General features: G+C 41.2%; 1 protein-coding gene across 2 annotated transcripts in view; it reads left to right on the top strand.

Moving 5' to 3' along the window:
- The window catches only part of GRK4 (G protein-coupled receptor kinase 4), an 81629-nt gene that overhangs the window by 10686 nt on the left and 57234 nt on the right, over positions 1–13709 (top strand). Inside the window, exon 1 of one of the 2 annotated variants that reach the window (XM_075992882.1) lies at positions 12569–12690. The exons of the other annotated variant lie outside the window; for it this stretch is intronic. The gene's annotated coding sequence lies outside the window, so the exon portion shown is untranslated. Of the gene's footprint in view, positions 1–12568; positions 12691–13709 lie in introns of those variants that run through there. 2 annotated transcript variants of the gene reach the window in all.

Here is a 13709-nt window from a genome sequence, read left to right as displayed (position 1 = left end):
GGAGGTTCAAGCAGCAGAGAAGGGAGTTTATGCAGTTGTTTGCGTTTTAGGAAGGTGACTGGAAGGCAGTGTGGAGGAGAGTCTGGGAAGGGAAGACCAGAGGAAGGAAGGCCAGTGAGACCGAGGCTGAGGAGAGCAGTGACTGGGAGTGAACGAGGATAGTGGCGGAGGGAAGAAGGAGAGGGGACATGAGTCCCTGTGAGGGCAGGGACCAGCTGCCTTACCCTCCATAGTGTGTCCAGACTTGGACAGTGCCTCACATGCAGGACGTGGACAGCTGGTGTCTTCTGAATAAATGAATGAGGCACTTAATAGTTTGTTAGCCAGGATTCATGCTATGGAAAAAGGAGCATCACTGTCACCTGGCCTTCCCAGAGCTCTTGGTGCCTGGAGCTGGCTAGGGTGGGAGGAGCCAAGATTCATAGAAAAGCCCAGTATCTAAACTTCTTTCACTCACCTAAGAAGTGAATCTGGTAAACCAGCTTTTAAACCACAAAGAAAAAGAAGAAATAAAAAAAAAAAAATAAAAAATAAAGAAGTGAATCTGGGAACTGATCTTTGGTGGGAATCTTCCACAGATGTGGGAAACCATACACTAATTGGGGGGTGGAACATTGGACCCTTTTCAAAGGCCTGGTACCTTTCTACACAAATTATCCCATTTAATCGCCACAACAATCTAATTAAATGCTGGGATCTCAGAGAATGTGCAACCACCCAAAACCACCACCAAGATGAGGTGCAGGGACGCGATGGAAGCCTTATCTTCCTTGGGCATGCCTGTGAGGGTCGGCCTGGACTCTCCTCTTCCCTGACGCACTAGTCTTGGGTAAGGCATCCCACCTCACCCCTTACTCCCACCCTGCCCCACTATCAGTGCCACGTCCCTGTGAATGCAAACTCACTGCAGTTGGGCAGCCAGACCCCTCCTTGAGGCCCTGCTTGCCTTACCACTCTAGCACTTGGGAAGGGATAAGGACTGGTTTCAGGTCTGCAGCCACGTGAGGCTCAGGAAAGGAAGGTCACAGAAGCCAGACCGCCATGTTCTTGCTAGTTATTCGAGTAGTAAAAAATTAGGATAGGCCAGAGACCAAGAGAAAGCAGAGAGAGTGAAATATGAATGGGAGCAAGAGCGACTTGTTCTCACCTGCTCAGTGACTTGACAGCTTGGGAATGGAAGCACCACTGAAGACGCAGCCACGTTTCAGGGCACTCTCAGACCCATACTCGCCATCCACTCATGGGATCCAAAGGGCAAAGTATTGATACTATATCAGGCAAGTGACAATTATGTGCTTTATAATCCTTTAACAAGGGAAATAAAAGTGGCATATCCCAAACAATAGTTCTCTCACCTGAAGGGCGAACAGCAATAGCCCTGTAAAAAGATAATCCATAACCACAGATAATGGATTTTGTTTAGCACCCACTGATTCTCTGGAATGAGCTCCTATTTTCCCTAGGAACTGAAGGGAGGGACCAGTTCTCCTTTCCTAGCCCTTTAGTAACATGGGACATAGCTGTCACTGAAGCAGCACTTAGTGTATTCTCTGGCATTGACAGATGCATATTACATGTTTATTAAATGAATGAATCTGAAAAAAAGAAAAGAGCCAGGCACAGTGTCTCATGTCTGTAATCCTAGCACTTTGGGAGGCCATGGCAGAAGGATCACTTGAGACTGGGAGTTTGAGACCAGCCAGAGTAGGAGTAACATAATGAGACTCTGTCTCTATAAAAAAATATTAGCCAAGCATGGTCGTGTTCGTCTGTAGTCTAGCTACTCTGTAGTCCTGGCTACTCAGGAGGCTGAGGCAGGAGAAGGGCAGGAGGATTACTTGAGTCCAGGAATTTGAGGTTGAAGTGAGCTGTGATGATGCCACTGCACTCTACCCAGGGCAACAGAGCAAGACCCTCTCTCAAAAAAAAGAAAGAAAGAAAAGAAGTGGACTGGATTTGGTAGAAGGATAATGAGTCTAATTTCAAAGTGTTGAACATGAGGTGCTCTGGACATCTGGTAGTGGGAAATGGGTATAGAACTCATGATCTCAGTTGAGATGTGGAGTGGAAAGAGTAGAGGAGCAAACCCAAGGCTAAGAAGCTCTTGGATCTTTGATCATTATGGTAGATGACTGGCAGATCAGTATCTCCAGCTGAGACTTGTCTCTTCAAATTGTCCGGGTCTACCCACCTCCAGATATGTGCCTCCTACAATTTTCCACACTCAACCATGGTTAAGACAACTCATTATCTCCCAAGGAAATGTGGCTTTCCTCTTAGTTTCCCAATTCTTCCAAAGAGTCCTGGAGTCTTATTCACCCAGCCTAAACCATTTTGTTCTCTTGGATAAAATTCAGTAAAATTTCAGCTGCCCAGAATTTTTGAGATTGAAGATTCTGATTTCTCTGAGTTAAATTAAAAGGGAAGAAAAAGGTGCTTGTTTAAAAAGATTTTTCTGGCTGGGCACAGTGGCTCATGCCTGTAATCCCAGCCCTTTAGGAGGCTGAGGCAGGAGGATCACTTGAGGCCAGGAGTTCAAAACCAGCCTGGGCAACATAGACCGTGTCTCTACAAAATAATAATTATAATAAACAAATGAAAAGATCTTTCTAAAATATAGTGTAGCTTTTTCCATCATTCTTGTCACCATGGGATGCTCTTCTAACAGATCTTCTCAAGACTGTCCCTCACATCCTTCAAGTCTCTGCCAAAACTTACCCTCACAGAGTTCTTCTCTGATCTTACCTTAGTCAAATAGCACCTTCCACCTTCACACTGCTTGATTTTGTTTCATACCATTTATCACTATGTGATTGGTTAATTTTTTTCTTATCACTTGTCATTATTTGACTTGTTAATCTCTCTCCCTCACTTAGAATGTAGGGGAGGGACTTTGTCTTTTTTACCATTACATTCCCAGTGCTTTGAAGGTACATAATAGATGCTCAACAAATATTTGTTGAACAAATGTTTATAGGCAGCCCTGAACAATATGTTAGATCTGGTTTACAAATTTGGAAATTGAGGCTCAGCATGGTTTCTAAATGACAAAGCCAGGCCTGGCACAGTGGCTCACGCCTGTAATCCTAGCACTCTGGGAAGCCGAGGCGGGCAGATTGCTTGAGGTCAGGAGTTTGAAAACAGCCTGAGCAAGAGCAAGACCCTGTCTCTATTATGAATAGAAAGAAATTAATTGGCCAACTAACATATATAGAAAAAATTAGCTGGGCATGGTGGCGCATGCCTGTAGTCCCAGCTACTCGGGAGGTTGAGGCAATAGGATTGCTTGAGCCAGGAGTTTGAGGTTGCTGTGAGCTAGGCTGACGCCACGGCACTCACTCTAGCCTGGGCAACAAAGTGAGACTCTGTCTCAAAAAAAAAAAAAAAAAAAAAAAAAAAAGAATAAATAAATAAATGACAAAGCCAGTGACTGATTATATCACCTGGGAATTTTATAGGTTATCAAGAGCTGCTTTCCAGATAAGACAAATTATTCTAAGCTTATATTTTTACTCATCATAGGTACCCAGACTCCCCAAACAGAAATGGTAAGATACATTAGTAGAAATAGTTGCTACGATTGGGTATTTCCGACTGTTAAAAAATACCTTTTTTTCCTTCAAATTTAGGAGGATATGGCCAAAAAAATGGTCGTAGTAGAAAATGGAGGGAGATACTGAAGCTACCGCCCATCAGCCAGTGCAGGGAGCTCAGACTTTCCATTGGTGAGTAGATGGTGCCTGCTTACCTGGAGGGTATGTCCAATGGTGGACCAGTTGTTAGGTACTATTTTTTCTTGAGTTCTATATTGTTTAGAAAATTTTGTGATAAATTTTTATCCATTGGTTGTTCTGAATTTGTAGATGGTACAGAATATGAAAGCTGTAAATTTCAAATTATAGTAGTATGTTCTTTCTATAGGAGGATTACTTTGAGATTGAGAGAGAGAGAGAGCACTTCTGATAAGTGGCTCAGAATTCAGTAGTCAGAGAAGCCAGTAGTCTCTTGTTAGCTGGTTCTCTTACGGACAGATAGATCCAGAGGAGTGCTTCTTTTGACTTTGTGGCACTGTGCACTCAGGACCCAGAAACTTCTCTGTGTCTCCTGCACCAGGGCTCCTCCTCTCCTGGTGAGCTTGTCTTCTCTGGTGGAGACCAGTGCCCTCTGTCTCCAAATGCCGCCTCTCCCCTCTCTGCTTACTCATACCTGGCACACAGAGCGGCTTCTAAAGAGCCATAGAAAGGCCCTGGGAATTGGGTCTTCTGGTTCCTGCAGGACAGGGCCTCTGGTGGGGAGACAGAATGACACTGTCTACTGTTTCAAAGATGTTATATTTTGTGACACATTTCTGTGATTTGTGGTATTTTGGTAGCATGTGAAATCTTAATGCATGAGAAAATGAAATCATTAATAGAATTGTGAACCAGATAAGGTAAAAAAGAAACAGATTTAAAATATTTATGTTTATATAAATGCCAGAATTTTTTATAGGTTGATTTAGAAAAAACATTTTTTAAATTCCCTGACTTCATTAGTTCCTATTTGTTTTGTGATGTTGCTGTCATTTATTTCTCCAGAATTCTGTTAAACCATCAGTGTGAAAATTGTAAATTGCTGCAGGATGAAGAACACTGTGTGTGTGTGTGTGTGTGTGTGTGTGTGTGTGAGAGAGAGAGAGAGAGAGAGATGAAATATTTTGAACATATTAATATAAAAAAAGACTTTATTGAATAAAGTAATAATCACCCATGTTCCTACCACCCAGATTTAAGTAGAAGACTTTAGAAATAAGATTTTTTGAATGACAGAGCATTTTTGCTGTTGTACCTGAACCAATATAAAAAATTAGAGATTTTTTAATAAAGCATCCATATAAATGCTATCTAGTCTAAATGTTCCTGTTACCTCCATATTGTGCTTTAGGACAGTTCCTGTCCCTAGCATTTGAAACTAACATTGATTACCTACCTACTTTGCCCACTTGTGTCCCATGTACCTTCAGCTCCTTCACTTACCTGTCCTATGGGGTTGAGGGACCTGTTCTCATTTTCCAGAGAAGGAATGTGAGGCTTGTGTCGCATAACCTGGTCATGACCTGGCCACAATCTCATACTGCCTCAGTGGTAGAGCAGGAGTTTGAACTAATTTGAAAGGACTCATGCTCTTTGATTATGCTCAGCTTCTCTCCAGAAGAAACCCATTGGGCTCTTATCCTCTCTTTTTATCTGTTTTCAAAGATCTGTCAGAAAATGTGCTAATATTACATCATGTGATCACTTATAGTTATGATAGAAGTATGTATAGCATCAGAGTGTTAGGATGCTTACACTTAAAAGAATATAAATAATCTTACATTCTTCCTGCTATAACTAAAATAAGACTTGTAGGACCAGTTAGGTAGCTTCCTTTTCAAGTAAGGACTCAAATCTAGCAGTTAGCATTCTTTTTTTTTTTATTTCGGCATATTATGGGGGTACAGATTTTAAGGTTTCAATAAATGCCCTTCCCCCCCCCAGAAGTCTGAGTTTCCAGCATGACCATCCCCCAGATGGTGCACATCTCACTCATTATGTATGTATATACCCGCCCCCCTCCCCCCTGCCCAATACCCTATTACTGTAGTACGTATGTGTCCACTTAGGTGCAGCAGTTAGCATTCTTGATGAAATTGAGGGTACTTAAGAAATAAATTTGGAAAGCATGAATAGAATCTATCCCTAATAGGCAAGTATTTTTAATTGTCTGATGATAATGTAAATACAATACAAAACAAACCAATATATTACCCCAAAACTGTTCAGATGTTTGGCTCTTACTAGTATATAGAGAATTTTAACACATTAACTGCCATGTGAGTTGTATTTAACTCATGCTAGTTTTGAGCTCAGGGCCTCATGAAGCAAAACCTGGGCAAAACTCTGCAATTGGTTCATGAGAATCTTAGCTGTTGATGTTCTTATTGTTACAATTAATATTTACAAATTAGTTCTAAAAACATGGATTAAATGAACAGAAGTCAATAAACTTCATTTTTCATTAAATTAGAAAGGATCGTTTTGTTTTAGAAGTTTTTATTCTATTTTCATAATAAAACACCGTGGCTCCAAGGAAAAACATTTTTTTTCTTAGTGTATCAATCAATGTGTTAAAAAACAAATAAAGAAACAAATAACAACAATAAAAAAAGAATAATATGTGTTTGTCTTTACCAGATAAGCCAGGTGGATTTAGAATGTTACCTTTGCTTCCTTGCCTGGATTGTGCTGATGTCCATCCCAGTTCTCTCCCTAGGCTCTGAAGCAGTCCTTAAACCCTGGATGTCATAGTGGTGTCTGTCTCCCACTCAACATGTTTGACCCTGACCATTTGTTTTTGCAGGCCCTTCCCCTACCTATGGTGGCCAAGCCAGATCCTCCTTGCCTGCATAGCCCACATCTTGTCTCCCATTTGGTCCTCCCACATGGTCAGCGGAGCCTGTGACCACTCTGCCCCTGGGTACTCACTTCAAGGAATGTGCTGCTTTCCACCACCTTACCACACCAGCTGTGCTTAGTCACCTTGTTCCTCCTCGGTCTCCTCAGTAGGTTCCCTGAGTATGTGGCTCATGTCATTTGTATTATAACAGCCTGACCACAAAGGAGGGACTCCACAGCTCTGTGGATCAATTGCCTCCAATAATTCATATTTGTCACCAAGCTCGCTGCTTCCTTCCTCGAAGTGCTGCTGTGGTTTCAGCCTTACTCCTCTTCCTGCCAGTTGGTCACTCTCTTCTGCCCCCGGGATTATTTCTGTAGCCCCGGGATCAGGAATAGAAGGCCTGCAGAAGTGAGCAGTTCCCAACAGGTCTCTGGTTCTCCAGTGTTCTTAAAATGCCAAACATATAAGTACTGTAAAGGTTAAATGAAATAATACACAGAAAGGACTTAAATAAAGTAGTATCTAGCATATGCTGTAAGATGAAGAAATATTATGTACAATCATTATTTTTATTTCTGTTCCTTCTCAAATAGATACAAGCTTCTTAGTTTAACATTAGGGCTTTCTGAAAATCTGACCCTGGTCTTTTTTATTATTATTATTATTTTTTTTTTTTTACCCTGGATATGCTAAGACTGACCCCAGTCTTTTTAAGCTTTGTTTGCCTCCACATTTGCTTTCCCATTTTCAGGCACTCTGAACTACTTGTTGGGTAAATCACTTCCTTTCTTTGTATGTTTGTCCATAGCTTGTTCTAAAAATTGATATCTACCAACAGTATTACAGTTTTATAATTACAGACACTTCTTTTTATATTGCACTGCGTTTTTTTTACAACTTGAAGGTTTATGGCAACCCTGCCTTGTGCAAGTCTGTCAGTGCCATTTTTCCAAAATCATGTGCTCACTTTGTGTCTCTGTGTCACAATTGGTAATTCTTGCAATATTTCAAACTTTTTCATTATTATTTTATCTGTTATGGTGACCTTTATAGTTGTTTTGGGCACCACAAACTGCACCCGTATAAAGTGGAGAGCTTAATCGGTAAATGTTGTATGTGTTCTGATTGCACCACCAACCAGCCATCTCCCCATCTCTCTCCCTCTTCCTGTGCCTCCCAGTTCCCTGAGTAACAATACTGAAATTAGGTCAATTAATAACCCTACCATGGTCTCTAAGTATTCAAGTGAAAGGAAGAGTCATACGTCTCTAACTTTAACTCAAAAGCTAGAAATGATTAAGCTTAGTGAGGAAGGTATGTCCATAGGCCAAAATCTAGGCCTCCTGCATCATATAGCTAGCCAAGTTGTGAATACAAAGGAAAAACTACTTGAGGAAATTAAAAGTGCTACTCCAGTGAACATACGAATGATAAGAAAGTGAAACAGCCTTATCGTTGATGTGAAAAAAGTTTTAGTGGTCTGCATAGAAGATCAAACCAGCCACAACATTCCCTTAAGCCAGAGCCTAATCCGGAACAAGGCCCTAAGTCTCTTCAATTCTATGAAGGATGATAAAGGTGAAGAAGCTGCAGAAGAAAAGTTTGAAGCTAAAAGAGGTTGATGGGAAAGAAGTCCACAGCATAAAAGTACAAGGTGAAGCAGCAAGTGCTGATGTAGAAGCTGCAGAAAGTTATCCAAAATGTCTACCTAGGATCATTGATAAAGGTGGCTACACTAAACAACAGATTTTCCATGTAGACGAAACAGTCTTATATGGGAGGAAGATGCCATCTAGGACTTTCATAGCTAGGAGAAGTTAATACCTAGCTTCAAAGCTTCAAAAACAGGATGACTTTCTTGTTAGGGACTAATGTAGCTGGTGACTTTAAATTGAAGCCAGTGCTCATTTGCCATTCCAAAAATCCTAAGCTCTTAAGAATTTTGCTAAATCTGCTTTGCTTGTGTTCTGGAAATGGAATAACAAATCCTAGATCAGGAGTCCTCAAACTTTTTAAACAGGGGCCAGTTCATTGTCCCTCAGACTGTTGGAGGGCTGTTGGAGAGTGTGGCACACATTCCACACATGCGCACTATGGGCTTGGGACGAGTTGGCTGCTGAGCAGGACAGGCAGTGGTGGCAAAAACACCCATCGGGCTGCATGTGGCCCGTGGGCTGTAGTTTGAGGACCCTGGTAGATGAACACACATCTATTTACAGCATGGTTTACTGAATGTTTTAAGCCCACTATTGCGACCTACTGCTCAGAAAAAAAGATTTCTTTTCAAAATATTACTGCTTACTGAAAATGCACCTAGTCACCCAAGACCTCTGATGGAGATGTACAAGAAAATGAATGTTGCTTCCATGTGGCTAATACAACATCCACTCTGCAGCCCATGGATGAGGGAATCATTTTGACTTTTAAGTCTTATTATTTAAGAAATACATTTTGGGGCAGGCGCAGCAGTGGCTCATACCTACAATCCTAGCACTTTGGGAGGTCAAGGTGGGAAGGATTGCTTGAGGCCAGGAGTTTGAGACCAGCCTGTGTGAGAGACCCCGTCTCCACAAAAAATATAAAAGGTAGCTCAAGTCTTATTATTTAAGAAATACATTTGGGGGCAGGGGCAATGGCTCATACCTGAAATCCTAGCACTTTGGGAGGCCAAGGTGGGAAGGATTGCTTGAGGCCAGGAGTTTGAGACCAGCCTGAGTGAGAGACCCCATCTCTACAAAAAATACAAAAGGTAGCTGGGCATGGTGGCATGTACCAATAGTCCCAGCTACTCAGGAGGCTGAGGCAGGAGGATCACTTGAGCCCAGAAGTTTGAGGCAGTGAGCCATGATAATGCCACTGTACTCTAGCTCCATGTGATAGGGTGAGACCCTGTCTCAAAGAAAAAAAAGAAAAAGAAAGAAAAAAATAAAGAAATACATTTCTCAAGGCTATTGCTGCCATGGGTAAACTAAATTGAAAATCTTCTGGGTAGGATTCACCATTCTAGATGTCATTAAGAACAATTGTGATTAATGGAGAGAGGTCAAAACGTCAACATTAACAGAAGTTTGGAAGAAGTTAATTTCAACCATCACAGGTAACTTCGAGGAATTTAAGATGTCAGTGGAGGAAATAACTGCAGATGTGGTGGAAATAGCAAAAACACTAGAATTAGAAGTGGAGTGGGAAGATGTGATTGAATTGCTGCAATCTCATGTTAAAACTTGAATGAATGAGGAGTTGCTTCTCACAGATGAACAACAAAAAAAATGGTACCATGAGATGGAATCTACTAGTGAAGATGCTGTGAACTGTTATAGTCTGAAGTACGAGAAAAGACCACCTTAGAAACTGAATTGGGCCAAATTGTGAGTCTTTATTTACTGGCCAGGACTACTTTTGTCCTGCAGAGTGGCAGGCACAGAAAGTAGTGATGAGAATGGAAAAACAGCCCCCTTTTAAAGGCAAAAAACACACTCTAAAAATCTGATTAGCAAGCACTTTTACAGAAGCAAGAGAGAGCATCAATCTTACAATTTTATCTTGTTTTAGCACAATGGTGGGGGGGGAGGTTGGAGCCTTGAGATGGGTTTTGTAGGAGTCACCGGCAGCAGTTAAGATTCAGCCCAGAGGATGCCCCTGAAGTATCCTAATTTATGGACAACATCAATCTTGGTTGAAGTACATCCTGCATCCTGTGATCTAAGCCAGAACGCATTCCACTGGGTACACGAAGCATGTCAGGCACCCCGGGGTCCAGGGCGATTTGACCCTGGCCTAGAGGCTATATTTTGTGGGCAGTTGTGCCATGCACCACCACCCTTCTCCTTAGTTTCTAAACTTAATCACACTAGCAGAGTCAGGATGGCATGTGCGGAGTCAGATAAGGGTCAACTGAAAATTTCCCATTCTCCTAAGCAAGCAAGCAAGCATAATACAGAAGCTAATGGCTGGTTATTGGCTATCTATGGGCCTTAGGCCCTAACATGAAAATTGTTGAAATGACAACAAAGGATTTAGAATATTACATAAACTTAGTTGATAAACAGTGGCAGGGGTTGAGAGGACCGACTCTAATTTCCAAAGACGTTTTACTGTCGATAAAATGTTATCAAACAGCATCGCATGCTACAGAGAATCTTTCATGAAAGGAAGTCTGTCAGTGCAGCAAACTTGTTCTTATTTTAAGAAATTGCCACAGCCACTTCAAACTTCAGCAACCACCATCCTGATCAGTCAGCAGCAGCCGTCAACATCAAGGCAGGACCTTCCACGAGCAAAAAGGGTACAACTCACCTAAGGCTCAGATGACCACTAGTGTTCTTTAGGAATAAAGTATTTTTAAATTAAGATATACACATTGTTTTTTAAGGCATAATGCTATTACATACTTAACAGACTATAGTATCTTGTAAATACAGCCTTTATATGCACTGGGAAACCAAAAAATTCCTGTGACTTGCTTTATTGCAATATTCTTTTTTTTTTTTTTTGGAGACAGAGTTTCACTTTGTTGCCCAGGCTACAAAGTGAGTGCCGTGGCGTCAGCCTAGCTCACAGCAACCTCAAACTCCTGGGCTCAAGCAATCCTACTGCCTCAGCCTCCCAAGTAGCTGGGACTACAGGCATGTGCCACCATGCCCAGCTAATTTTTTATATATATATTAGTTGGTCAACTAATTTCTATTTATAGTAGAGATGGGTCTCGCTCTTGCTCAGGCTGGTTTCGAACTCCTGACCTCGAGCAATCCACCCGCCTCAGCCTCCCAGAGTGCTAGGATTACAGGCGTGAGCCACCATGCCTGGCCACAATGTTCATTTTTGTTGCAGTCGTCTGGAACTGAATGCAGTATCTTGAGGTGTGCCTGTGTGTGTTAATATATACCATGTAATCTAGAATGAAGTAAGTATACTTGGAGCCATGTACAAGAAAATATTCTGCATTGTTCAGACTTTGCCAAGGATGATCTTCCAAATATTTTGATGCAGTTACTTATTTTTTCTAGTTTTCTTTGTTTTTTCTGGATTATACACAGATGGTTCATCCTTCTTGGTTTCTATCATGTCCTCTTTCTTTGATTTCCTTCTCATTTTATTGTTATAGCTCCTCAAGTAATTTTTTTTAAGAAGGTACTGGAAGGTAAAATTTTTGAGTTGCTAGATTTTGGAAAATGTCCCTTTTTTGTCTTCTTATTTGATAGTTATGGAATTGAATGATTCCCCTACTTACACATAACTCCCCCAAACTTTGAAAACATTGTTTTTCAAGCCCAACTTTGCTTATATAGATGTCCTTCTGAATTATTAATGTTTGTGTCAATATCTATCTATCATCTATCTGTATCTATCTATCATCTATCTGTCTGTCTGTCTTCCATTTTATCTGGCTTACTCCTTTGAACTTCTAAAAGACAGATATTTGACTTTCTGGACCTACTGCATTTAAATATTCTGTCATATTTTCTGTCTGCTTTTTACAAATCATTTAAAATTTCTTCTTTATTATCCAGATCAACATAAATGCATTTGTATACATATAAAGTATTCAGCCCATCCCATAGCATTTTTGACTAATCTTTTTTTTTTTTTTTTTTTTTTTTGAGACAGAGTCTCACTTTGTTGCCCAGGCTAGAGTGAGTGCCGTGGCATCAGCCTAGCTCACAGCAACCTCAAACTCCTGGGCTCAAGCAATCCTTCTGCCTCAGCCTCCCGAGTAGCTGGGACTACAGGCATGCGCCACCATGCCCAGCTAATTTTTTTTTCTATATATATTAGTTGACCAATTAATTTCTTTCTATTTATAGTAGAGATGGGGTCTCGCTCTTGCTCAGGTTGGTTTCGAACTCCTGAGCTCAAACGATCCACCCACCTCGGCCTCCCAGAGAGCTAGGATTACAGGCGTGAGCCACCGCGCCCGGCCGACTAATCATATTTTTTAATTTCTAAGAACTCTCTCTAGTTCTATGATTGCATTCTTTTTTGATGGTTCCTAAGAGTCTGTTCAGTATCTCAAAGGATACCAATTAGAGTTTTAAAAGACGTATTTTCTGTTTTCTTTTTTCCTGGTTCAGTTTTTCTGCTGTTCTTTTTGTTTTATGGGTTTTTTTTTTTTTAGCTGCTGCTGCTTTTCTACATGTCTGGAAATCTGAAGTTATTTATTCAAGTTTATAATAAGGGCTGCATTTGTTAATGCAGGTGGCCAGCATGACTTTCCATGTGGTTGCATAATTCTGTTTTCCCAGGTGTCCTCTCTCTCAAATGGCATTCTGGCAGGTGAGTGTGCCAATGGGGTGCTTTTGGGTTTTTTCTTTGTTGTTGTTGTTGTTGTTTTTGAGACAGGGTCTCCCTCTGTCTCCCAGGCCAGAGTGCATTGGCATTATCATAGCTCACTACAACTTCTAACTCCTGGGCTCAAGCAATCCTCCTGCCTCAGTTTCTTGAGTAGCTGGAACTACAGGCACACACCACCATGCCCAGCTAATTTTTGTATTTTTTGTAGAGACGGGATCTTGCTCTTGCTCAGGCTGATCTCAAACGCCTGGCCTTAAATGATCCTCATGCCTTGGCCTCCTAAAGTGCTAGGATTACTCCACCTGGCCTGTTATGGCTGGCATCTTTACAGGGCAAATGTTCCAGCAGCCACAGGCAGAATTGCTTCACTTTGCTATAAGAGCACTTTAGTTCCTTAAGCTGTGTTGTTTTTCTCCCTCTCAGGTCCCAGTATCTCTCTTGACAGATGGCCATTTTCTTTAAAGTGAGCTTCAGCTTAAAGGAAAAGTCTTACAGCTAGCCATTCTGATCCAGATTGGGGAGGGGCTTCCCTGATTTAGATATTTATTGGGAAAGAGCTTCCTGAAGAGGCCCAGCTTATCTTTGAGGCTTAAGCTGATGCTTCCTTTTATAATCCAATCCCATCAGCTTTCTCTTCCAGGCAGTCCTCAAAATTCTGACTCCCAAGGTTGCCCTGTAATCTTTTTTGTGTTAGGGTTTCATGCTTTTTGTTGGTGTTTCGGTTTTGTTAGTATTTGGTCGTTTTAGTAGGAATCTGGATAAAATATAGGCATACCTGTGTGCTCCATCTGCCATCTCATCTAGAAACTAGGAACATTTCTGAACCTTTGGATTAGGGAGGAAAGTATTAATAACTCTTAGTGTTTCAAAATAATAACTTTCTAACAGGCTTCTTTTTAAATGTAGTTAATAAATATCCCTAAAGTAAAATGTGATAGGAAAATTGGGCAAAGCAGGTTGTAGAGTTTTTGCAGAACTGTTGTGATGTTTGTTTAAACAAT

This window comes from Microcebus murinus, chromosome 16 (assembly GCF_040939455.1).
Source record: "Microcebus murinus isolate Inina chromosome 16, M.murinus_Inina_mat1.0, whole genome shotgun sequence".
In the NCBI taxonomy this organism is placed as follows: Eukaryota; Metazoa; Chordata; class Mammalia; order Primates; family Cheirogaleidae; genus Microcebus; species Microcebus murinus.
This window is presented reverse-complemented; position numbering and strand designations above follow the sequence as displayed.